This window comes from Tachyglossus aculeatus, chromosome 22 (genome assembly GCF_015852505.1).
Source record: "Tachyglossus aculeatus isolate mTacAcu1 chromosome 22, mTacAcu1.pri, whole genome shotgun sequence".
Classification (NCBI taxonomy): Eukaryota; Metazoa; Chordata; class Mammalia; order Monotremata; family Tachyglossidae; genus Tachyglossus; species Tachyglossus aculeatus.
In genome coordinates, this window is record NC_052087.1 from 9,137,339 (window position 1) to 9,163,420 (window position 26,082).

The following is a 26,082-nucleotide window of genomic DNA, read 5'->3' on the forward strand; positions in this document are numbered from 1 at the left end:
AAACTGAACCTCTTAACAAGTGAGGTGCCCAACTTATATTTTTTTCTCATTTGAACGTTACTGAAATGGGCTGAGGATGTAAACCTTTTCCAGAGCTTTATCATGTGTGATTTTTCATTTGACAAGGTAAATAACCCTTTATAGAGTGTTCTGATGGGGATCCCTGATAAAAACCTCACAGGCAGTTAATGGGACTCTTCCCAGAAATGAAACATTTGAAAGCTTTATCCTCCCATTTCTAATATCTACCATCCAAATTACATCTAACCAACCAAATAATGAAATATTCTAAAACATACATTGCTTTGGAAATGGTTGAAATAACTCCATAAAGGTCTCTTAGGGAAGCAGCATTGCCTAGGGGAAAGAGCACAGACCTCGTAAGCAGAGGTTCTGGATTCTAATGCAACACCGCCTGCTATGTGAGATCCCGTAAGTCATTTAACTTCTCCATGACTCAGTTCCCTCAGCTGTAAAATGAGGATTACAACTCTGAGCCCCATGTGGGACATAGACTGTGTTCAACCTGATCATTTTGTATTCTACCCCAGTGCTTAATACAGCGCGTGGCACATAGTAAGCACTTAACTAATGCCATTTAAAAAAATCCTAAAAATGGTAAATAAACATTAATTCAAGCTGGCCTGATGGAATGACATCAGGATTCCAAGGGCAGTCTTGAAGATGGACCCAACAGAGTGTGACTTTCCAACTGATTGTCCTGTTACGCAGTCAATCGTATTTGAGTGCTTTCTGTGTGCAGAACACTGTACTAAGTACTTTGGAGACTACAGTATAACAATAAACAGACACATTCCCTGCCCACACCCTTTAGTTTGTCCTTAACATTAGAGTCACTCTGCAGAATCACCACAAACTAGTGTTTTCTGCAAGAAATTGATGTTTGTTTCTCATATGGCATTTGTTAAGCACTTACTACGTGCAAAACACTGTTCTAAGTACTGGGATAGGTACAGGTTAATTACCTCAGTCACAATTCCCTGTCTCATATGGGACTAACTGTCAAATATGAGGGAGAACAGGTATTAAATCCCCATTTTACAGTTGAAGAAACTGAGGCACAGAAAAGTGAATTTACTTGTACAAGGTCACACAGTAAGCAATTGGCAGAGCAGGAATTAGAACCCAGTTCCTTCTGACTCCTAGGCCCATGCTCTCTAATTTACAATCTGGTAATTATATATATATATAACTTCAAACTCTGTTGCTTCCCTTTTCCATGTAATTCACCTTAGAACTTGTCTCCCCACTAGTTACAAGCTTACTGGGGGCAAGAATTGGGTCTACTATCTCTATTGAACTCTCCTAAGTGATAAGTATGGTGCTCCTCACAGATTAGGCACTCAATAAATACTGTTCTTTGATGGGAAGTAGATGAGGAAATCAGGGATGGAGAGGATAGGGGAAAGATTCTTTAAATCATGCTGATTTCAAATATTTGAATTTAAAGGCTATTTAAGCAGCTGTTTGATAGGAACAGGGCTTGGATGCTCTTTCACAGCCTAAAGGAATGCTCTTCTTTTGAGACTGTTGACCTTTATTGAGGCCTGGCCTTGTGTTTTCCTCCCTCATTAACAGAGGTACAGAAACCGTATCCCCTTTCCATTTCATAGAAGAAGTAAAAGCCTCAGGCCATTTTTATGTCGTGACATTTGAAAAAAAAATGACTCTACATTTCATTATGCTTTAGTGGAAAATTGCATTGAAGTTGTATGATTTTTTAATTTCGGGAAGTATTGAAAAGCCGCCTTACACTAATGTCCCTCTCACTCTAGCACTGTCTCTGGGAGCCTAATTCGTCATTCTCACAGTGACTTGGTCGTGATTGCTTTGGGTGGATGAGATTTCAGGACAAGCGGTTCATGTGTAAGCAGTAAGGGCTTCGAAATACCATTGATTGATTGATGTGTGGCCCCGAAAAGTTATTTTTTTTATGATATTTGTTAAGCACTTGCTATGTGCCAAGCACTGTTTTAAGTTCTGAGGTAGATAAAACGTAATCAGGTTGGACACTGCCCATGCCCCATATGGGGCTCACTGTCTTCATCCTCATTTTACAGATGAGGAAACTGAAGCCCAGAGACCTGAAGTGACTTTCCCAAGGTCACACAGCAGACAAGTGGTGGATCCTGGATTAGAACCCAGGTCCTTCTGACTCCCAGTTTCAAGTTCTATCCACTAGGTGAAAGGAATTAAATGGGAAAAGCTATGTCCAACATGATCCCAGTCCTCGTGCTGACCCCATCCTTCTCTCCGTTCCCATCATCCATCATTATCATCATCAGTGCTATTCATTGAGCATTTACTGCGTGGAGAGTACTGTAGTAAGCATCTGGACAGTACAATTTAATAGAGTTGGACACTTTCCCTGCCCACAATAGAGAAGCAGCATGGCCTAGGATAGAGCATGGACATGCAAGTCAGAAATACCTGGGTTCTAATCACGGCTCTGCCACTTGTCTGCTGTGTGACCTTGGGTAAGTCACTTCACTTCTCTGTTCCTCAGTTCCTTCATCTGACAAATGGGGATTAAGACCTTGAGCCCCATGTGGGGCAGGGACTTTGTATTGTATCTACCCCTGCTCTTAGTACAGTGCCTGGCATGTAGTAAGTGCTTAACAAATACCATAAAAAAAAATCTTAAAGTCTAGACAGGAACACCCACCCCTCCCACCCTGATTCTGATATTTTCCCATTGGAAATGGAATGTCCAGAGGAAAATGAGAAGCAGCTTGGCCTAATATATAGATCATAGGCCTGGTAATCAGAAGGACCTGGGTTCTAATCCCAGCTCCGCCACTTGTCGGCTGTGTGATCTTGGGAAAATAATAATAATAATAATGGCATTTATTAAGTGCTTACTATGTGCAAAGCACTGTTCTAAGTGCTGGGGATGCTATAAGGTAATCAGGTTGTCCCCCGGGGGTCGGGTGGGGGGGGGGGGGGCTCACAGTCTTAATCCCCATTTTACAGATGAGGGAACTGAGGTCCAGAGAAGTGATGTGACTTGCCCAAAATCACACAGCTGACACTTGGCAGAGCTGGGATTTGAACCCATGACCTCTGATTCCAATGCCCGTGCTCTTTCCACTGAACCACGCTGCTTCTCTAATCACTTAACTTCTCCATGTCTGTTACCTTATCTGTAAAACTGGGATTTAGACTGTGAAGACTGTGTCTGTTTACTGTTACAGTGTACTCTCCCAAATGCTTAGTACAATGCTCTGCAAATGGTAAGCATCCCATAAATATAACTGAATGAATGAATGAATGAATGAATGTGGGACATGGACTGTGTCCAACCTGATTGACTTGTATCTACCCCAGCCCTTAGTACAGTGCCTGACATATAGTAAGCACTTAACAAATACCATTTAAAAAAAAATGTACCTGGGCTGGGCCTCTGCTGTTTCCAATCCCCCCCAGGAAAAGGTAACGTGAGGCATATCCTTTACTTGTAAATTCCCCAGGAGATTTCCGCCAAACTGCCCTTAAAGTTTAGCGGCTGGGAAAACTGTAGATTCCAGGAGGTTGAGGCTGGGATCAGGGGTGGGGGATGAGGGGAGGAAACAGGGAAGTTCCATTATTTCCTCATCGTTTGCTGTTCCTAAATGAAAATCACGGCTAATTTAAGAATCTGACAGCTGTAGAACATTTGCAGTTTCGTCGCAGCTGTCATCGGGATTCTGGCTTATTTTTCTAACAGATGTTTAATTTGAATTCAGTACCATTCATTGTCAGTTCTGGAGGGGGTGGAAAGAGGCAAAGCAGAAATAGAAATAATCATGAGATTCATCATTTGTGTTTTAAAAAATAAATAAATCAACAGGATTAACGATGACATCAGACAGGCTTTGTTGTAGAGTCTTGGTCTTGGAATTATTTGACTAAATACTGTTCCTCACAGGGGGTGAAATCTGCTTCTGCTCTCCAGAAAAAATGTTCACAGAAGGCTTTCAATAACCTTAGATGGGCTGTAGGCAGTGTATTTGTAACTGCTAGCAAAAGAAACATGGCCATACCTGCTAGATCCAGATAAAACCAAGGAAACCCTTCTCCACTCGGAGGGTGGTAAAAATTTCTCAGTCCCCTCAGAGAAACTGTGCAGGAGGAAATATCAACAGGTACAAGACAGGTTTGGATAGAATAACAAATAAGCTATTTACAGTGGGTACTAGAACTAAAGTTAGGGGTGTCTAACGGCTCAAAAAAGTATTTAACTAGGTTCATGGCAAGTAAGGGTCATGGTGGGCTATTAGCAGAGATGTTGGATGGGACATCCCTAACTAGAAGGGGCAAACATCTCAGCGGGGTTGCCAACTGTCTGCTAATTCTGCTGTATGTACTTTCCCAACTGTTTAGTACAGCACTCTGCAAAAAGTAAACACTCAATAAATACCATTGATTGATTTGATTGAACCCTTCAGGAACTTAGCCCTGGCAGTCATGTCCTCCCAGCCTGGGCTTTCCTCCTCGGCCTCTCGAGTTGGGTTGCCAAATGCTGACGCGATTTGTACAGGAATGTGAACAGCCTCCATAACTTCTCCCCAACTCCCCCCCAAACTCTGTCTCTGTCACTTTTGACCTGTCAGTCAGGAAAATATTTTGAAATATTCCCACTGTTTATGAAAATCATTCTCAGCAGTTGGTAACCCTGCTGGAGAGGGTCACTCCAAGAATCTCAGTGCCCCTGGTCGGAGGCAGGAATCTTGGCTATGCTGGTTGGACCATTTTTTTTTTTCATGGCATTTGTTAAGGCCCTACTATGTGTCAAACACGGTTCTAACCGCTGAGGGAGATAGAAGTTAGTCAGATCAGACACAGTCCCTGTCCCACACGGGGCTTACAATAGAAGTAGGAGGGAGATCAGGACTGAAAGCCTTGTACTACCCTGTGCTTAGAACAGTGCAAGGCACATAGTAAACACTTAACAAATACTATTATTATTATTATTATTATTATTGTGTATTGAATCCTCATTTCACAGTTGAGGAAACTGAGACATAGAGAAGTGAAGTGACATGCCCAAGGTCACACAACAGGCAAATGGTGAAGCCAGGATTAGAACCCAGGTCCCCTGCTGCCCAGGCTAATGCTCTTTCCACTAGGCCACGCTGCTTGCCATTGATCTGATCCAGTGGTGATGTGGTTCATGGTCTCTGTTTTTAAGAGAAGAACAAACACCTCCCCCACTACTGAGTCTCTACAGACTCTAGCCAAGGAGGATTCAATCTTGTTCTGAGACCAGAAGATCCGGAGTCTCAATCAATCAAGCAGTGGAATTTATTGAGCACCTAATTCAATCAATCAATCATATTTATTGAGCGCTTACTGTGTGGAGAGCACTGTACTAAGCAATTGGAAAGTACAATGCAGCAATAAAGAGTGACAATCCCTGACCACAAAGGGTTTTCTGTCTCATTCAATCATATTTATTGAGTACTTACTGTGTGCAGAGCACTGTACTAAGCACTTCGGAGAGAACAATAGAACAGTAAACAGACATATTCCCTGTACACAACAAGCATACAATCTGGAGGGGCTGATGTGTGCAGAGCCCTGTAAGAAGCATTTGGGAGAGTACACTGTAACAGAGTTAGTTCATTAATTCATTTATTCAGTTGTATTTATTGAGCTCTTACTATGTGCAGAGCACTGTACTAAACACTTGGAAGAGTACAATATAACAATAAACTGACACATTCCCTGCCCGCAACAAGTTTACAGTCTAGAAGGTGAGATGGACATTAATATAAATGAGCAAATTACAGATATATATGTAAGTGCTGTGGGCTTGAGACAGGGGAATGAGTGAAGGGAGCAAGTCAGGGCAACACAGAAGGAAGAGGGAGAAGAGGGAAGGAGGAAAGTGGAAAGCTGGTAGGCATGTTTCCTGCCCACCATGAGTTTGAGGATGCAGCGTGGCTTAGTGGAAAGAGCACGGGCTTGGGAGTCAGAGGTTGTGGGTTCTAATCCCTACTCCACCACTTGTCAGCTGTGTGACTTTGGGAAAGCCACTTAACTTCTCTGTGCCTCAGTTACCTTATCTACAAATGTTATCGCTGTGTATTGCTAATTTTTAAGCACCAGAGTCACATTTGTTGGGGGCTCACCCAGTCTCAGAGTCTGGAGCTGTGGCACTTTGGGGTGGCTATTGAAGGATGGGGTAACAAATAAATGCCATCCTTTGGTCTTCTCTGCTTCATTATCATTCTGAGCTTGTGCCACACCTGAAGCAGCCTAGCTTAGTGGGAAGAGCACGGGCTTGGGAGTCGGAGGTCATGGGCTCAAATCCTGCTGAGCCACTTGTCAGCTGGGTGATTTGGGGCAAGTCACTTAACTTCTCTATGTCTCAGTGCCCTCATCTGTAAAATGGGGATTAAGATTGTGAGCCCCACATGGGATAACCTGATAACCTTGTATCTACTCCAGCGTATAGAACAATGCTTGGCACATAGTAAATGCTTAACAAATACCATCATTATTATTATTATTACTCATTCTATTGCCTCTGTGGCCCCCCTCTTCAGCAGAACCAAGCCAAGCAACATCGTTGTGGATGGAAAATATGTCTGTTTATTATATTTTACTCTCCCTAGCTTTTAGCATAGTGCTCTGCACAGACTAAGCGCTCAATAAATATGACTGACTGAATGAATAAACATTTGCATTTAAGTCAGAAATGCTGAAGGCTTGCAGGAAGGATGGGACCTTGCAAGTTTGAGGACTACAATGTGGAATCCGTCACCTTCCCTGTTGAATCAATCAATTAATGGTATTTATTGTGTGCTTACTGTGTGCAAAGCATTATAATAAGCTTGGGAGAGTACAGTAAAATAAGATTGGTAGGCACGGTCCCTGCACAAAAAGAGCTTACGGATTAGAGGGAGAATATACCTCTATGATCCCAGGGTAAAAGTGGGAGGTTTCCTGATGAGGAAACCTTTCAAAATCACGTATCTTCCAGGAGCTCCCCTTTCTCGGATCAATTTCCCATTCTCTTGGGTTATATCCCCCAACTGCCACTCCAGAGTAATAAAAATAACAATAGCAATACTACTGATAATAATATTAATAATAATATTTATTAAGTGCTTAATATGAGCCAAGGGCTTTACTAAGATCATTGGGTCCCACGTGGAGCTCACATTCTCAGTAGGGAGAACAACAAGTATTGAATCCCCATTTTGTAAGCTCATTGTAGGGAGGGAATGTGTCTGTTTATTGTTATATTGTACTCTACCAAACACTTAATGCAATACTCTGAACACACTAAGTGCTCAATAAATATGATTGCATGAATGAACGCAGTTTAGAGAACTGAGGCACAGAGAAGCTAAGTAACTTGCCCAAGGTCTCAAAATAGGTATGTGGTGGAATGGGATTAGAACCCAGGTCCTTTGACTTCCAGGCCCACGCTTTTTCCACTAGGTTGTGCTACTTCACAAGTGCAGCACAAGTTCAGAAAGATGATGAAGCAGGGAGGACCAAAAGATGGCACTTACTTGTTACCCCATCCTTCACAGCTCCAGACTCTGAGGCTCCCACCCAATCCCCCACCAATGTGACTCTGGTCCCTGAATTAGGGATACATTAATTTTTGCACCACCAACACACTTGTGTGCTCATAACATCTTGTTGTACTTACGTACATTTCTCACATGCCTTGTTACTTGACACTAACCTTTTCCTTCTTCTATTCTTCATTAACATCTCTCTCCCCAACAATATTATAATAATAATAAGGATGGCATTTGTTAAGCACTTACTGTGTGCAAAGCACTGTTCTAAACACTGGAGGGGTTACAAGGTGATCAGGTTGTCCCACATGGGGCTCACAGTCTTAATCCCCATTTTACAGATGAGGGAAGTGAGGCTCAGAGAAGCTAAGTGATGTGCCCAAGGTCACACAGTAGACATGTGGCAGAGCTGGGATTAGAACCTACGATCTCTGACTCCCAAGCCCGGGCTCTTTCCACTGAGCCACGCTGCTTCTCTGAGGGCAAGGATCATATCCAATAACTCTATCAGATGCTCCCAGAATTTAGTACAGGGCTCTGCAGATAGTAAGTGCCCAATAAATACTATTGATTGATTCTTAGGAAATGGAGACCCAAAGAGAGCCAATGTCTCAATCAATCATACTTACTGAGCACTTACTGTATGTAGAGCACTGTACTTTGTTCTTGGGAGAATACAGTATAACAATATAACAGACACACTCCTTGCCCACAGTGAGCTACAGTCTAGCTCAAGGCTAAGGAATCACTCAGGGGCCGACTGGGATTAGAACTCAGGACTTCTAAATCAGAATTTTGATTTAGTGTCCTATCCACTAGACTTTTAAAATTTCCAGTAAAAAATGCTTCACCAAAGTATGCCCTCACCAGACAACTAATGTGGGTTTTGCCAATGTCTGATTCTCCTGAAAAATAAATTACCTAAAACCTACGCTGTTAAACTAAGCACTTAACAAATACTATCATTATTATTATTACCTCATCTGCAAAATGAGGATTAAGACTGTGAGCCCCACGTGGGACAACCTAATTACCTTATATCTACCCCAGTGCTTTGAACAGTGCTTGGCACATAGTAAGTGCTTATTATTATTATTAAACTAGAAATGTGTACAACATTCAGAGGGAATGCTACAGCAGTTATTTTCCAGACACTTTTTCACTGGAAAATCATTTCTACAGAGGATAATACATGCTTTGAGCAAAGTATGAAGCAATAACAGAAGAAAATTTATACATCTACATGGATAAATAGGAACAATGAGGATAGAGAATACACTAGGCTAACTGTAAACTTAGTTGGCATATCACACATGTGCTTGTCCACTGCAACTCCAAAAGAAATACTTTTCACTCCGCCTAGGCTAGTTAATATAATTTTCTAATAACAGTCTTCTGATAGCAAACAGGCGAGAGAAAACCAAAACAAACCAAAGAGTCCTTGGAATGGAGCCAAATGCAATCTGAGTCGAGATGCAGCAGGGAAAACTTGGGCCACGGTGGATGCTGGACAGTTAGCAAAACTGTTATACCCTTCCCCAGAGTCAGGACTGAATCTAGTCACTGAAGCCCTCAAAGAGGAATGGGGTGGACAGCAGAAGGAATCTCAGGGGCCTATTTTCTGTTTCTGCTTCATAGTTTTGCTGTTTTGCCCCCACTGCTGACAGGAATGGTAGAAACAGTGTGGCCTAGTGGAAGGAACAAGGGGCCTGGAAACCGGGAACCTGGGTTTTCATCCCAGCTCTGCCACCTGCCTGCTGTGTGGCCTTGGGCAAGTCGCTTCACTTCTATGTGCCTCAGTTTCCTCATCTGCCCAATGGAGATTCAGCACCTATTCTCCCTCTTCTTTGGACGGTAAGCCTCATGAGGGTCAGGGACTGTGTCCGATCTGATTATAGCATATCCTCCCCAGCTCAGTACAGTTCTTGGCACATAATAAGTGCTTGACACACTAAAAACACTCACAGATGCTGGATGTCCCTTTTGCTGCCACGAAATTAGCAGATGACCATAACGCTGGTTACGCAATATGACATACTGACATTATATGGAACATTTTGCCGAAATCCCAGAACTTAAATACCTTTTTTTAATGGTATTTGTCAAGCATGTACTGCACTAAGTTCTGAGGTAGATATAAGCTAATCATGTCCATCACAGTCCCTGTCCTGTTTGGCGCTCATATTCTAAGGAGGAGGGAAAACAGGTATTAATCCCCATTTACAATTGAGGAACTGAGGCACAAAGAACTTAAGTGACTTCCCCAAGGTCACAAAGCAAGCAGTTGGTAGGGCCAGGATTAGAACCCAGCCCCCATACTTCGCTGCTCTAATGCTAACCTTCTCACTGTACCTCCATCTTGCCTATCTCGCTGCCGGCCCCTAAACCTCGTCCTGCTGCTGGCCTGGAATGCCCTCCCACTTCAAATCTGACAGAAAATTACTCTTCCCCCGACCTTCAAAGCCTTATTGAAGGCACATCTCCTCCAGGAGGCCTTCTCTGATTAAGCACCTCCTTTCCTCTTCTCCTACTCCCTTCTGGGTTGCCCTGACTTGCTCCCTTTGTTCTTCCCCTTCCTCAGCACCACAGTACTTATGTACATATCTGTAGTTTATTTATTTATATTAATCATAATATATGTCTCCTCTAGAGTGTGAGCTCGTTGTGGGCAGGGAACGTGTTTGTTGTTGTCATATTGTACTCTCCCAAGCACTTAGCACAGTGCTCTGCACACAGTAGGCGCTCAATAAATTCAATTGAATGAATGAATTAGGACTCAGATCCTCTGACTACTAGGCCCATGATCTTTCCACTAGGCAATGCTGCTTCTCTGCTTAACAAATACCACTGAAAAAAAGGTCTAGATGCACCTCAACAGGTTCAGACTGTGAGAAGAAAATGCAACATGACAAATAGCCAAGGCAATGGAGAGGGAATACAGTGAATTGTCTTTCCTTGTTTCTGAAAGAATATTGCCCAGGAGAAACAGGATCATTGTTAAACTTAGTTTTCCTTGTCACTGACACCCTGTGGAGATTGTCAGTTACTTGGTCCGTCAGGGGTTATGACCCAGCTGGATATGTCCCTGCCTTCTAGAAGCATCCACTTTTGTGTGGGGAGAGTGACAAGTGGCAGCAAGTCAGGGACAGATCTCCAGGCTTAAATGAGAGAAGAATATAAACAACGACTTCATTATATCTCTGGCAGTCCATTTGGCACACTCCCAAATTTGGTGTGATTTGAGAATGTGGTCCAGTGGGAGCATAACCTAACAGAGAGATTAAAAAGTGAAGGTTCATTTTTATGTATGGCTTTTTTATGGTATTTGTTAAGTGCTATGTGCCAGGCTCCATTCTCAGGATGGCACCTGGAGAGTTTTCAGTGTTCTACTAGTCTCGGTTTTGGGAAGGAGAGTCAAGCAGAGGCATACCCATTCCAATTCTAGCTTGGGCAATGGCTAGCAAGTGGAAGGCAATCTGCTGCAACTCAGAACTCACTTATGATGGGCAACAGTGGAACAGGAGAGAGTCGAGGGCGGAGACTCAAGTTTACTGTGCTGAAGAAGGCAATGGTAAACAGTATTTTTACCAAGAAAACTCTATCGATAAACTACCAGAATGATTGCAGATGGAGGCAGGGCTTTCCCGACCATGGAGTCGCTATGGGTTGGAAACGACTTGACGGCATAAGAAAAGATGTGCCAGGCATTGTATTAAGTGCTGGGGTAGATAAAATGTAATCAGGCTGGCCACAGTCCATGTCCCTCATAGAGCACACAGTCTTAATCCCCATTTTACAGATGAGGTAACTGAGGCACAGAGAAGTGAAGTGACTGGTCCTCGGTCACACAGCAGACAAGTGGTAGAGTCGCGATTAGAACCCAGGTCCTCTGACTCCCAAGCCCATGCTCTTTCCATTAGATCATGGCGCTGCGCTTTTCATTGTTTTTTCTGGTTTTGAGGACGACTCAGGAGGATATACCATAGATTCCACAGGATGAAGCCGCTATTCTCTGATCAACGTTCTGTTGGAAATTCTGACAGGTCTACTTAGGCTTCACAGCCTAGTTATCAAGGAGTGATTGCTTTATACACTCCTGAACATCTGTATTCCTGTGCATATGCTCTAAAGAAAGAGCCTAACTAAAAAGAGCATAAAACCTCTCAGACATTGCTGCAAGTTTAAAGGTGCCTTTGGGAAGCTAAATTCAAAGGATGGAGTAGGGTATGTACTACAGGTATCAGGCAAGTCTTTCTGAAGGAGAATTTTCTGCAATGAGAGCAGATGGACAATTTTCCCTGATTTTCCCTGCTCTCAAAAGATCCTCTATTCTATTTAGTAAGTGCTTACTGTGTGTTGATCACTCTTCTTAGCACTGGGGTAGATACAATCTTGGTCTTCCTTATCAGGGAGGGAATATGTGAAACAGGATTTAATGGGGATTAAGTCTGTGAAGCTCATGTGGGACATAGACTGTGTCCAATCTGATTGGCTTGAATCTACCCAGTGTTCAGTACAATACCAGGCACAGAGTAAACACGTAACAAATGTCATTAAAAAAGATGAGGCTAATTGTCATCCATCACTTTTCTGGGCCGGGGAAGTACAAGCAGAAGCAGCATGGCTCAGTGGAAAGAGCACGGGCTTTGGAGTCAGAGGTCATGGGTTCAAATTCCGGATCTTCCACTTGTCAGCTGTGTGACTTTGGGCAAGGCACTTAACTTCTCTGTGTCTGTTACCTCATCTATAAAAAAAAAAGGGGATTAAGTCTGTGAGCCCCACGTTGGACAACCTGATCACCTTGCAACCTCCCCAGTGCTTAGGACAGTTCTTTCCACATAGTAAGTACTTAATAAATGCCATTATTATTATTATTCAGCAGATGTAGTTATTTTTACTTGATGGAAAATATGGACAGCTGTCCAACCCGATGCTAATTGTAGAGTATTCAAGTATTCAGTCTCTGTACCTGTTATCTTCCCTTGCTAATGGTTGAGCCCTTTAGAGGAACTCTGGACCCAGACAAAATTAAGTTATTGTGCTCATCTTCATTAATGATAATGATAATAACAATGGTGCTTGTTAAGTACTTAATATGTGCCAAGCACTGTTCTAAACACTGATATAGATAAAAAGTAGTCAGGTTGGACACAGTCCCTGTGCTACACAGGGCTCACACTCCTAATCTCCATTTTACAATGAGGTAACTGAGGCCCAGAGAAGTGAAGTGACTTGTCCAAGGTAACACAGCAGACAGGTTGCAGAGGCAGGATTAGTAGCCATGATCTTCTGACTCCCATACCCGACCTCTATCCATTGAGTCTTTCTGGAATACACACCTTCTTCGGTAGTGTGAGCCCTGCCTGGGTCCCTACTGCTTTAATCTTTCACTTCAGAAATGCGTCGGCTATATTACTGTATTGTTCTCTCCCAAGCTCTTAGCATAGTTCTCTGCACAGAGCGAGTGCTCAATAAATACAATCGACTGACTGCCTTCCTTCATCTTGGGCATTTGTAAATTTTCTTTTTCCCTTGGCATTTACTCTTGTTACCCCTTTAATACCTGTTTCTGCCTCTAATCTCAGCCACAGGCTCTGAGCCACAGAGAGATATTCAGCTACTGCCTCTATCTCCAGCTGGCCCCTGCTCTCTGGCCACTATCTCCTGTTGGCCTCCCCTCCTTTACCGTGTTATTCCAGATGGCCATTTGGCACAATTTAGAGAGAGCATTGGCTTTTGGCCAGCTCCAACCACATGAACTATAAATTAGTGGCACTGGCTGGGGAAGAGGAAATTGGATAGGATTTTAGTTGGAGTTATGCATGATTATAAAAATGCATGGTACCACACTAGTGAGCTCATTGAACAATGAGGGCTTAAAATATAATTTGGGTTGAATGATCCAAATATTTCAGGCCAAAAGTAGTCATCTGTTCAAATACATCTGGTTACTGAGGCCAAAATTTATTTCCAGGACGCTGATCCTGAATGATCAGGTGTGTATATTCAATTTCTGGAAGCAGGACCCATCAAAAAATATAGAACTATAAACTGTGCCATTCTGGGTCAGCCCAAAAGTCCTTCCACTAACAGCACTGAAACCCACAACACTTCTTTACATATCTGTAGAATATATATAATAAATTACTTATATCAATGTCTGTCTCCCCCTCCAGGCTGTAAGCTCATTATGGGAAGGGAATGTGTCTGCTAAATCCGTTGTATTGTGCTCTCCCAAATGCTTAGTACTCTGCACATAGTGTGCACTCAGTAAACGTCATTGATTGGTTGATAGCAAAAGATAGACTAACAGTGAGATGGTTTACCAATCAATTAATCTATAGTGTTTACTGTGGGCAGAGCATAATATTAAACACTCAGGCATTTACAGTAGAGTAAGTAGACATGATTCCTGCTCTCAAGGAGCTGATAATCTATCAAGGGAGACAGACACTAAAATGTGATTCAGGATGGGGGAAGGTATGGAATTTAGATACCTTTATAAATGGTTTTGTGGGGTTGGGTTGGACTGAGTATCTAAGTGCTTAGAAGTAAAAACTCAAGGGAAGCAGTGTTGTATAGAGAACAGGCCTAGGAATCAGAAGGACATGGGGTATAATCTTGGCTTCACCTCAAGTCACTTCACTTCTCTGTGCCTCAGTTCCCTCATCTGTAAAATGGGGATTGTCAGTGAGCCCCAGGTGGGACATGAACTGGGCCCAATCTGATTGCCTTGTATCTACCCCAGCACTTAGTACAGTGTCTGCCACATAGTAAGCGCTTATCAAATACCACAAAAAAGAGCATAGGTGATGGAGTACTGAAGCGGTAGTAGAGGAGAAATTGGGTTGGGAAGGTGAGAGGTAAGTCAGGAAAGACCTCCAGGAGGAGATGTGATTTCAGAAGTGTTCTGATGATGGGAAGAGAAGTTGCCTTTCAATGGGAAGGGGAGGCGAGTTCCAGTGAGGAGAAAGGGCATGAGCAAGGAGTGGAAAGCAGGAGAGATGAGATCTAGGCAGCATAAAGAAGTTGGTGTTAGATTAGTGAAGGGTGCAGGCTGGGGTGTAGTGCTAGAGAAGTTAGGATACATAGAAGGGACAGGTCTTATGGAGTGCCTTAAAGCCAATGATCAGATGCTTCTAGTTGATCAAAGGAGGACTAGGCCACCATTGGAGATTTCTGAGAAATGGGGAGTTGTGTGCAAAATTATGTTTTTGAAAAATAATCTGGTTGCTTTCCTTGAAATACAACCTTAGAGTTTGAGATGAACAAGCTGACGCTCCTAATGATTTACTCTAATAACCCTTAGTGGGCCTATTATCAATAAATCTTACTGGTTCTTCCGGACTCTTCTGACCTCTCTCTCTCCAGTAACCTATTTTGTACAATTTGTACAATTAATTTTTCCAAACTCCTTTTGAATTGTCTCATAGTTTCCTCTTGTAGAGCTTTCTGTGTTAACAAACCCCATAAGGCTTACCATCCATGGTCTCTTCTTATTTTGAAACTTCCATCAATCAATGGTACAAAGTTGAGCACTTATTGTGTGCAGAGCACTGTACTAAATGTTCGGGGGAGTGCAGTGCAACAGAGTTGGTAGACACAGTCCCTGCCCACAATGTGCATGTTACAATGGCTGCCCTGAGTCCCGATGGTATAAGATGCAGTGAAAAATGATTCCATAGTTTCCTCGCCTATGTCCTTTGCTATTTTGTAGACTTCGACACATCCCCTCTCAGTCTTCAATTTTCCAGGATGAACTGTTAACCTCTTTGGTCTATCCTCATATGGAAAGCTTCTTGATCTCTGATCACACTGGTTAACTTTCTCTTGACATTTCTGGAGCTGTTATGGGCAGAAGCTTTTAAATTGAAGGCTGAACATGGAAAAGAACTCATCCAGGCAGATTGGAATGGACTCTCCTTCCTATAAAGAAGTTCCTCCATTAAATTGAAAGCTTCTTGAGGGCAAAGACTGTGTCTTTTTCTTTTATTGCACTTTCCTAAACCCCCAATACAATGTTCTTCACACCGTAGGTATCCAGTACAGAGGTCTGCACACAAAAGACACCCTGTACAGTACTCTACACAAAATAGATATTTTATCTATGCTAGTAAATGATGAATTAATGACTCCCTCCAAATCTGGCTTCCACCCCATTCGCTCCACAGAAACTGCCCTCTCTAAGGTCAGTAATTGCCTCCTTCTTATCAAATCTGATGGCCTTATTCCATCCTAAACATCTTTGATCTCTCAGCTGCCCTTGACACTGTAGACCACTCCTGTCTTCTAGAAACATTATATACCCTTAGCCTCATTGATACCGTCTTTTCCTGGTTCTACTCTTATCTCTCTGACAGCTCCTTCTCAGTCTCTTTCGTGAGCTCCTCCTCTGCCACCCCTAAATGTAGGAGTTCCTCAAGGCTCATTTCTGGATCCCCTTCTATTCTCCATCCCCACCCACTACCTTGGAGAATTTATTCACTCCCATGCCTTTGAATACCACCTATAATCCCAGCTCCGCCACTTGTTTACTGAATAACCTTGGGCAAGTCACTTACTTTTCTGTGCCTCAGTTGCCTCATCAGTAAAATGGGGATTAAGACTTGAGCCCCATGGCACAGGAACTGTGTCCAATCCAATTTTCTTGTGTCCACTCCAGCACTCAGTACAGCACATAGTAAATGCTTAACAAATATCATTACCATTATTATTAGGAAGATTCTCAGGCCCTGATCTCTCTCCTTTTCTGCTGCCTAATACTTCCTCCTGACTTCGATATCTCACTTAGATGTCCTGCTGACACCTCAATCTTAACATGTCCCCAACAGAAATACTACTCTTCCCACCCAAACCTTGTGCTTCCCATCACTGTAGACGACACCACTATCCTCCCTGTCTCACAAGCGCTAAACCTTGGCATTAGCCTTCAATTAATCTCTCATTCAAGCCACATATTCAATCTGTCACTAAATCCTGCAGTTCTACCTTCACCACATCATTAAAATCCACCCTTTCCTCTCTATCCAAACTGGTACTCTTCTGATCCAAACTCTTATCACAACCCACCTTGACTATTATATTAGCACATCGCTGTCTTGTATCTCTCCTCACTCCAGTCCTTACTTCACTCTGCTGCCCAGATAAATTTTCTAAAACATACTGTTGAGTCCATGTCTCCCCACTCCTTGTGAACCTCCAGTAGCTGTCCATCCACTTCCACATCAAAAAGAAACCCTTTACCATCAACCTTAAAGCACTCAATCAGCTCACCCCTTCCTATCTTACCTCTCTGATTTCCTCCTGCAACCCAGCCTGCACTTGATCACTCCTCTAACACCAACCAACTCACTGTACCTCAATTTTATCTATCTCTCCACCAACCCCTTGCATAGATCCTCCACCGGCCTGAAACTTCCTCCCTCTTCATATATGATAAACCACTACCCTCTCCACCCTTAGAGCTTTCTCCAACTAAACCCTCATTTCCCCTGTTCCCTCTCCCATCTGCATTGCCTAGTCACTTAGATCTGTTCCCTTTAAGCATTTGATATTCACCCCACTCTCGGTCTCATGGGGCTTGCGTATATATCCTAAATTTATTTTCATGTCTGTCTCTAGACTGTAGTGTTCTTGTGGACAGGGAAGATATCTACTAACTTTGTTGTGCTGCACTCTTCCAAGTGATCTGCTCACAGTAAGAGCTCAATAAATAGCACTATTGATTGATTGTGAATGAATGCCTGGATGAATGGATGGATAAATGAATGAGTGGTTGGGTGAATGAAAGAAGGAATGGATAATAATAATAATAATAATAATGGTATTTTTAAGCAATTACTATGTGCAAAGCACTGTTCTAAGCACTGGGGAGGTTACAAGGTGATCGGGTTGTCCCACGGAGGCTCACAGTTTTAATCCCCATTTTTACAGATGAGGTAACTGAGGCACAGAGAAGTGAAGTGACTTGTCCAAAGTCACACAGCTGACAGTTGTCAGAGCCGGGATTTGAATCCCTGACCTCTGACTCCAAAGCCTGTGCTCTTTCCACTGAGCCATGCTGCTTCTCTGGGTGGTTGAGTGCATGAATGAATCAAGGCATTGGGCATTCATTCATTCAATTGTATTTATATTGATATTATTTATATCAATATATTGTTATATTTATCAATATCAATATATATAAATATATCATATATATAAATATATTAATATTATATTTACTATGTGTCAAGCACTGTATTTAGTGCTTGGGAGAGTACAATATGACAACAGAGGCATTCACCACACAGTAGGCTTCTGGGAGGCAAAATCTCTGTGGGAGATGCTCACCAAATACTTTCTTATCCCATGCTCCTATTTAACTCTGTGACTGGATATGCACCATGGCAATATGTCCTGGAGTTGAATGCTTTGTGGTGGCTTAATGGAGCCATTGCCCAATCCACAGGCATTTGCAAGTGTAGCTGCTGAAACTGGTGCCAGAATCACTGGCACCAGTGATTCTTAGCTCTGCCAGCAGCACTTCCTAAGTTTCCAGGACAATCTTGAGGACCAGGAATGGGGTGAGACCTCCACTTCTCATGCCTGGAGTATCTTGTGACTCCCCTGGTGATAAAGCAAGTAGTTCAGACATGGAAATCAGTGAACTTATCTCAGAAATGAAATTGACCTGGAGAAAGTTTTTGCTCTGCAGACTCTGATTGCATTTCCTCAGACTAGATGGGCAGAATTATATTGACAGTATTACAGGAAAAATTCCCTGCCTCAGAAGAGGGAAATGTGTGTTCCCAGGCAGAATTTCCATTTCTGAGGAAAACACCAGGGAAATTAGAGCTTAAGAGTACATCATGGGCATGCACTTCGTTGTCTTTGACATTGACATATTTTGTGGTTAAATCGACACCAGCACAAGCATTGGATACACATCTAAGAAAATAACAACAAGAACCCCCAGGCACTTTCTTAATGATTTCTTTTTCTTCCTTTTTTATCCCCAGTCGAGATAGATTTATTCTGGATCACAGAACCTTCCACAAAGAAAGCAGTTCAATTCTTGTGGGTCTTCACATTAGCCTTTGAAACCAATTTATCTTTAAGGAGGAGGAATTGTCCATGCGACCAAAGATTTGGGAGGTATTATCAATTGTTGATTTGCATCCAAGCACTGGGGCATGAGATAACTAGCCAGGACATCCCAAGGCACCAGAAGGAGGCATTGCAACTTTGTGCAACTGGAGGACAGGTCAGTGGTTTTCGGGTCATAATGGGTTGTGAAGCAGCCTGAAGCATCATAGCCTAGTGGATAGAGCATGGGTCTGGGAGTTAGAAGGACCTGGGTTCTAATCCTGGCTCAGCCACAAGTATGCTCTGTGACCTTGGGCAAGTCCCTTCACTTCCCTGTACCTCAGTTACCTCATCTGTAAAATGGACATTAAGACTGTGAGAACCAAGCAAGATAAAAACTGTGTCCATCCTGATTAGCTTATATCTGCCCTGGTACTTAGTATGGTGCCTGGCACATAGTGAGCACTTAACAGATACTACAATTATTATTACTATGATTACCTCCAAACCCAACCAGTTCTTCTTGGAAATGCTTGCAAACTAAGCTCAAACAATTATTTGTTTGAGAAGAGAAGCAGCATGGCTCAGTGGGAAAGAGTACGGGCTTTAGAGTCAGAGGTCATGGGTTAAAATCCCGGCTCTGCCAATTGTCAGCTGTGTGACTTTGGGCAAGTCACTTAACTTCTCTGTGCCTCAGTTCCCTCATCTATAAAATGGGGATTAAGACTATGAGCCCCCCGTGGGACATCCTGATCACCTTGTAACCTCCCCAGCATTTAGAACAGTGCTTTGCACATAGCATTTAATAAATACCATCATTATTATTATTATTATGACATGATAATGATGATGATGATGGCATTTATTAAGCCCTTACTATGTGCAAAGCACTGTTCTAAGTGCTGGGGAGGTTACAAGGTGATCAGGTTGTCCCACGGGGGGTCACAGTCTTAATCCCCGTTTTACAGATGAGGTAACTGAGACACAGAGAAGTTAAGTGACTTGCCCAAAGTCACACAGCTGACAAGTGGCGGAGCCGGGATTTGAACCCATGACCTCTGACTCCAAATCCTGGACTCTTTCCACTGAGCCACTGATTTGGAGGAAGAGGAAGGGAGAGAGGGTTAAAAAGAGCATGCAGGGGCACAACTTTCTCTCTTTTTCATTCTCTGCCCCAAAGAAAAGAATTTACCTTTACTGGAAATCCAGGCAGAGAACCACCGTGTTGAGTGCCTTCAGCAAGAAGAAACAGAAGTAGTTGTTGTATAGTTGTAACCCCAGCTCAGTTGAAGATGAGTACCAGACTAGGATCACTCTGTGGTTAAATGTCATTTTGTTCCTAAAGTCTTTATTGTTCTAATTTTGGTTACACAGGGGTTTATTATCTTGTGGTAAAAGGAGACTTAGTATCCTGCCTTAAATACTTCTGTAGTTAGAGAAAATAATTTCATTTCCCTTTCCTATGAAAGAGGGGTGTCTGAGAATTTACTAACTGTAGAGCAATCCACACTGTGACTCTGTGAAGGGTTTGGTTTCTTTTCCAATCAGCTACGGAACCGGCAGAGATGCAGGCCAGAAGCAATCTCCTCAAAAATTTTCTGTGACTCTGGGAATTCTGCTTTACTCATTGAAATCACTTTTTATATATGTTAAATGCATACTATGGGCCAAGCACTGTGGCAGTTTCAAAACAATTAAATGAGAAACAGTTCCTGTCCCATCAGACACTCACTGAGAGGGAGGGAGAATAAATGAGGAAACAACAGTTTAAGTGAATTTCCCAAAGTTAAAAACAAAAACAGACAAATGTCAGAGCTGATGTGAGGACCCAGGCCTTCTGACTCCCAGTCCTGTGCTTTATCCACTTCTGCTTCTTAAGCCATGGGATGATGGCAGAAAATTTCCTGGAGCCCTTTGGGACATACTAGCTGGAGCAGAGCTATTTTGGATTGACCATGACAGTGAGGCAATTTGCACATCCTCCTGCATTTAATATCAGGGAGGATACTTTCTAGGATCCTGGATTTCAAGCTGCTTGGCTATGTCCTGGATCAGTTCTCCATAGCCAGCAGGGCTGGAAGGTGGGTTTTTTTTCCAACTCACCCCTTTCACAACTGTGAGATGTCATTTGAAGGAATACCAGGGTTCAAACCCAGGGCAGAATCCCCCTCTCGTTGACAGGGAGAGGGGTGTCAGGTTCAGATCTCTTGAGGCAACCCAAGCTTGAAATGGAAAATGTTGATGGACACAGAAGTGAAAGTTGACTAAAAAACTACAGAAGGAAGAGAACTTTCCTCAACAAGGATTGCCTGTGGTGCTTACAGTCAGGATGAATATTCTGTCATTTGGACCCATAGTCTTCTGCCTTCATTGAGTTTTTGTAAGATTGTTTTTCTACATGAGAAAAGCTTTCAGAAACTGATTTTGCTCACTAACCTGGTCTCCTAAAGCTCTTATGGCCCAACTGAGTGGCACTAATAGCTCTTCTAATGGATACTTGAATCAAACAGATTATCCTAAACTGGAAATTGTTTCATTTCTAACTCTGAGGTTGCCAAGGAAGAGGAGTTTTTTTTTTTGTAAAAGGAAAGATTTATGGGAGTTTCTTCGCCAACGATTATTTTCTAAAAATGAAAAGTGAGAGCACCTCATTTTAATCACTCTATCATTCATTCATTCAATCATATTTATTGAGCACTTATTATGTGCAGAACGTTGTACTCAATCAATCAGCCCCATGTTGGGCAGGGACTGCATTCTATCTGACTGACTTGCATCTGCTCCAGCACTTAGAACAGTGCTTGACACATAATAGGAGCTTAATCAATGTTATTATTATTGTTGTTATTAATAAATACTGTGTGCAGAGCACTGTATTAGGTCATTGGAAGAGTGAAATTCAATAGAGTTAATAGTCATATTCCCTTAATGTGCTTAATGTGTATGCAGTCAATCACCAATCGCATATATTGAACACTTAATGTTTGCAGTGCACTGTACTAAGCTCTTGAGAGTATAAAAATATAAGAGAGTGAGTAGACATGTTCCCAGCCCATGATGAGCTTACAGTCTATGGTCTATATTTGATGAAGGTAGAATTACAAACACAGAGTTCTGGCCTTGGGAGTGTGAATCAGAATCTCCAAGTGAAGAAGCCAACCTCACCTTGGCTAATAATGCGAACAGTGATTTATTGCAGGATTCGACTTTATTTGACTTCCCCATCCCATTGAGGCTGCTACCATTATAACTATGTACTTAAAAAGATGAAGCTTTGTTGTTTTTCCTTTGGTCTGCAGGCTGGATCAGTTGCAAATCTGAATTGAAGGATTTAGCATAATTATCACTTCCCAGCAGAACATTTTGAAATGAGGCACTCTTCAATTTTTTTGCCTGGATGAATCATAAACTCAATTCGTTTGAGAGTAAAATTCCCCAGATTTCTTTTTTTCTATTGTACAGATTTGGTGTAAGAAGTGTGTGTGCGGGGGTGGGGGGGGGGAGGCGGTTTCAGGGAATTATCCAGGATATTGATCCCGGAGCATAAGCTTCTTTAGACCCATGACAAAGAGGGAGAAGTTAGTAGGAGGTCAAAAACTTGAAGAAAACTGTTGAAATGTTCAAATCAATTTACAACTAAAGAAGCAAATACGTGTTCTCCCATATTACAAGTGATGTGTTCTTGAATTATAGAACCATTGATTCAGTGGAAATTTATGAGCCAGCTGGATAGATACCATCATGACTGACAGATTTCAGGACAAATTCCTGTAATATTGTCATGATCATAGTTGGTAGAATGTTTTACACCCATACTACTCACTGATATTTTATTGTTTGAAATATTGAAAAATAGAAAAATTAAAGAAACAAAGAGTACTATATCAAGGAATCAAAGTTACTTATTGATTGTTTATGTTATATAGTGCATTGTTCTAAGTTTTTATGAGAGTATGATGCAGGTACATAGCCCCTGCTTTATGGAGTTCAGTACAATGTGGCCTAATAGAAAGAGTACAGAACTGGAAGTCAGAGGACCTGCATTCTAAACCCAGATCTACCCCTTTACTGCTGCGTGACCTGTGGCAAAAGGCATTTTACTTCCCTATGCCTCAGTTTCCTCATCTGTAAAATGGGCATCAATCACCTGTTCACCCTCAGTGTTAGCCCTGTGACGGATAAGGACTGTGTCAAGTTGGATTCAATACCTGTTCTCCCTCCTACATAGACTGACAGCCCCATGTGCAACCTGATCTTGTATCTACCCCAGTGCTTTCTGCAGTGCTTGGCACATTCTAGTCACTTAAAAACTATTGTCATTATTATTATTAATAGTAGTAGAAGTATGTTGTATCTATCCAGTGCTTGTCACATAGTAAGTGCTTAACAAATACCACAAATATTATTGCCATTACTACTATTATCGTTATTACATTTTGAAGCAGAATTAAGAGTAATGTAATTAACATTGATATGTTAAATTTTGGGTTAAATAAATTAAAAAGTGTGGAACTCCTCGGCAGTGGAAAGGAATGAACCTTGCCATTTTTGTGGGGATTTTTAGACATCCAGAGCATCAGGTGATTCAATTTATAAACTTGACTCCAGAGGGAAATGCAAAGCATTTAAATCAATTTGGGAGAGAATAAACTGGGATTTGGGATCAAACTACTCTGATACCATTGATAAGTCAGAAAGACTGGTCCCTAGAAGGACCCATTACCTCATTTTCTTCAAAGGTTTGGATTTTCCTTCAATTTACAGGATTTGATCAGGAGTTGTAATCTTTCTCCCTCTCTCTCTCTCTCTCTCTCACACACACACACACACACACACACACACACATACACACACAAATATATACATTTATGGATGATGATGATGATGGTGGTACTTGTTAAGCCCTTACAATGTGTTGAGCACTGTTCTAAGCACTGGGTTAGATACAAGCTAATCAGGTCGGATGCAATCCCTTTCTCACCTGGAGCTGACAGTCTTGAAGTGAAGTGACTTGCCAAAGGTCACACAGCACATAAGTGGCAGAGCTTGGATTAGAATCCAGATCTTTCTGACTCCTAGGCCCATGCTTTGCCCACTAGGCCATGCTGCTTTGGTCAAATATATGCTCAAATGAGGAAGACATAGCTAGGGAGTGTGAGTTCTGTTATCCTCCCCAAATTTATCCTGAGGAAAAATAAAATTTGAATCTAATACATTATTTGGGGAAGGAGAAGCATAGTGATCAATATGGCTTAGAAAGATGAACTTTTATTACTCTCTGCTGAGAATTATCCATTCAGAGTAGCACCTCTGGTCTGAAACAAAATGCTGAATTATTCATTTGTGTGTGTTTTTTCTAAATATTACTGGTTTGTTCACTGAAGGCAAGAGCTGTCTTTCAGAGTCATATCAATGTTTACCAGCTCACTTGCTGCCACAAAGTTCATCCTTTTGCTTCCATATAGGAAGAAAAACATCATTATCAAAAATGATGTTTACTAAGTACCTACTGAGTAAAAACCACTGGACTGAGCACTTGGGAGACTTTAGATCTCTGACCACTATGAGTTTATAATACAATGGGGTAGGAAGGCAGATAAATGAGGACAACAGGAGGGAGAACAGTATTTCATAAGAAATGTATCAGGATGAAATAGCTGAGTACATAATTGAACCTTCAAATCCACATACAAACAAAATATACCGAGGTTGTTAAGCCCTGGGAATAAAAATGGAATATATAAGTGCAAAGAGTGGGGTTGGGTTGATGTGCCTGTGATATTGCAGATAAATCACAGAAAATTTCCTGGGGAAGGTGGGGTATAAGGATGGATTGCTGTGGTCTGGTGGAATTGGGAGAAGAGGAATTTCAGACTGGGTGAACAACTGATATGAAAGATGGAAAAAAATAGGTTAGAGCCTAAAAGATGAAGGTAAAAGAGTTCTTATTTGGTGCAGAGGGAGATGGGCAGCCATTTATAAGTTTTAGAGAATATGTACTGCGCAGAACTTCAGGAAAGTGATCCCTGAAGCAGTTTATAACTGTGGCTATAAATCAATGGCTACCAATCAATCTGCGCATCAGGCAGAAACTCCTCACCCTGGGCTTCAAGGCTCTCCATCACCTTGCCCCCTCCTACCTCACCTCCCTTCTCTCCTTCTACTGCCCAGTCCGCACCCTCCGCTCCTCCAGCACTAATCTCCTCACTGTACCTCGCTCTCGCCTGTCCCGCCATCGACCCCTGGCCCACGTCATCCCCCGGGCCTGGAATGCCCTCCCTCTGCCCATCCGCCAAGCTAGCTCTCTTCCTCCCTTCAAGGCCCTGCTGAGAGCTCACCTCCTCCAGGAGGCCTTCCCAGACTGAGCCCCTTCTTTCCTCTCCCCCTCGTCCCCCTCTCCATCCCCCCGTCTTACCTCCTTCCCTTCCCCACAGCACCTGTATATATGTATATATGGTTGTACATATTTATTACTCTATTTATTTATTTATTTATTTTACTTGTACATTTCTATCCTACTTATTTTATTTTGTTGGTATGTTTGGTTCTGTTCTCTGTCTCCCCCTTTTAGACTGTGAGCCCACTGTTGGGTAGGGACTGTCTCTATGTGATGCTAATTTGTACTTCCCAAGCGCTTAGTACAGTGCTCTGCACATAGTAAGCGCTCAATAAATACGATTGATTGATTGATTGATTGATTTATAACATCTGCTAAAGTGAGGAGAAACTGGAATCAGGAAGACCAGTGAGGAGGCTGATATAATGGAGGAACCAAGAAGGAGAGAGATACTGATTCAAAAGAGAAAATAGAAAGGCTAGGTTGGGGGAAGGAAGAAGAAGGGAGTCATTTGCCTCGCCAGCAGACCCTATCACAGCACTTCTGTTTGTGCTTTGTTAGACAGTGAGGGGGAAGTAGGGGTGAAGAGGACATGAAGAGATGAGCTAACCCCAGCTTTGTGAGCATCATGTTGGCTCCCCATTTACTTCATTCCTCTAATGCTAGCCTTCTCGCTGTACCTTGATCTCGTTTATCTCACCGTCGACCCCTCACTCACATCCTACCTCTTGCCTGGAACATCCCCCCATCCTCATATCAGACAGATAATTTCTCTCCCCCACTTCAAAACCTTATTGAAGGCATATCTCCTCCAAGAAGCTTTCCCTTACTATGCCTTCCTCTCCTCCCACTCCCTTCTGTGCCACTCTTACTTGCTCATTCATTCATCCTCCCTCCCATCCCCACAGCACATATGTATATATCCGTAAATTATTTATTTATTTATCAATTTTTTTATTTATACTAATGTCTGTCTCCCCCTTTAGAGTGTGAGCTAGTTGTGGGCAGGAATGTATCTGTTATTGTATTGTACTCTCCCAAGTGCTTAGTACGGTACACACATTAAGCCCTCAATAAATACTACTGAATGAATAAGGAAAGCAGAGCCTTGTTCTTCCCCTTCTCAGCTGCTGGACA

At 42.3% G+C, this 26,082-nt stretch overlaps 1 protein-coding gene and 1 non-coding gene across 2 annotated transcripts in view; both read left to right on the top strand.

Annotated features, from left to right (window-relative positions):
• The window catches only part of SPON1 (spondin 1), a 373,683-nt gene that overhangs the window by 87,973 nt on the left and 259,628 nt on the right, over positions 1 to 26,082 (top strand). The window lies entirely within an intron of this gene.
• LOC119944410 lies at positions 10,891 to 11,028 on the top strand. The gene has a single exon (XR_005455891.1). It is a non-coding gene; the product is annotated as a small nucleolar RNA SNORA7 (small nucleolar RNA).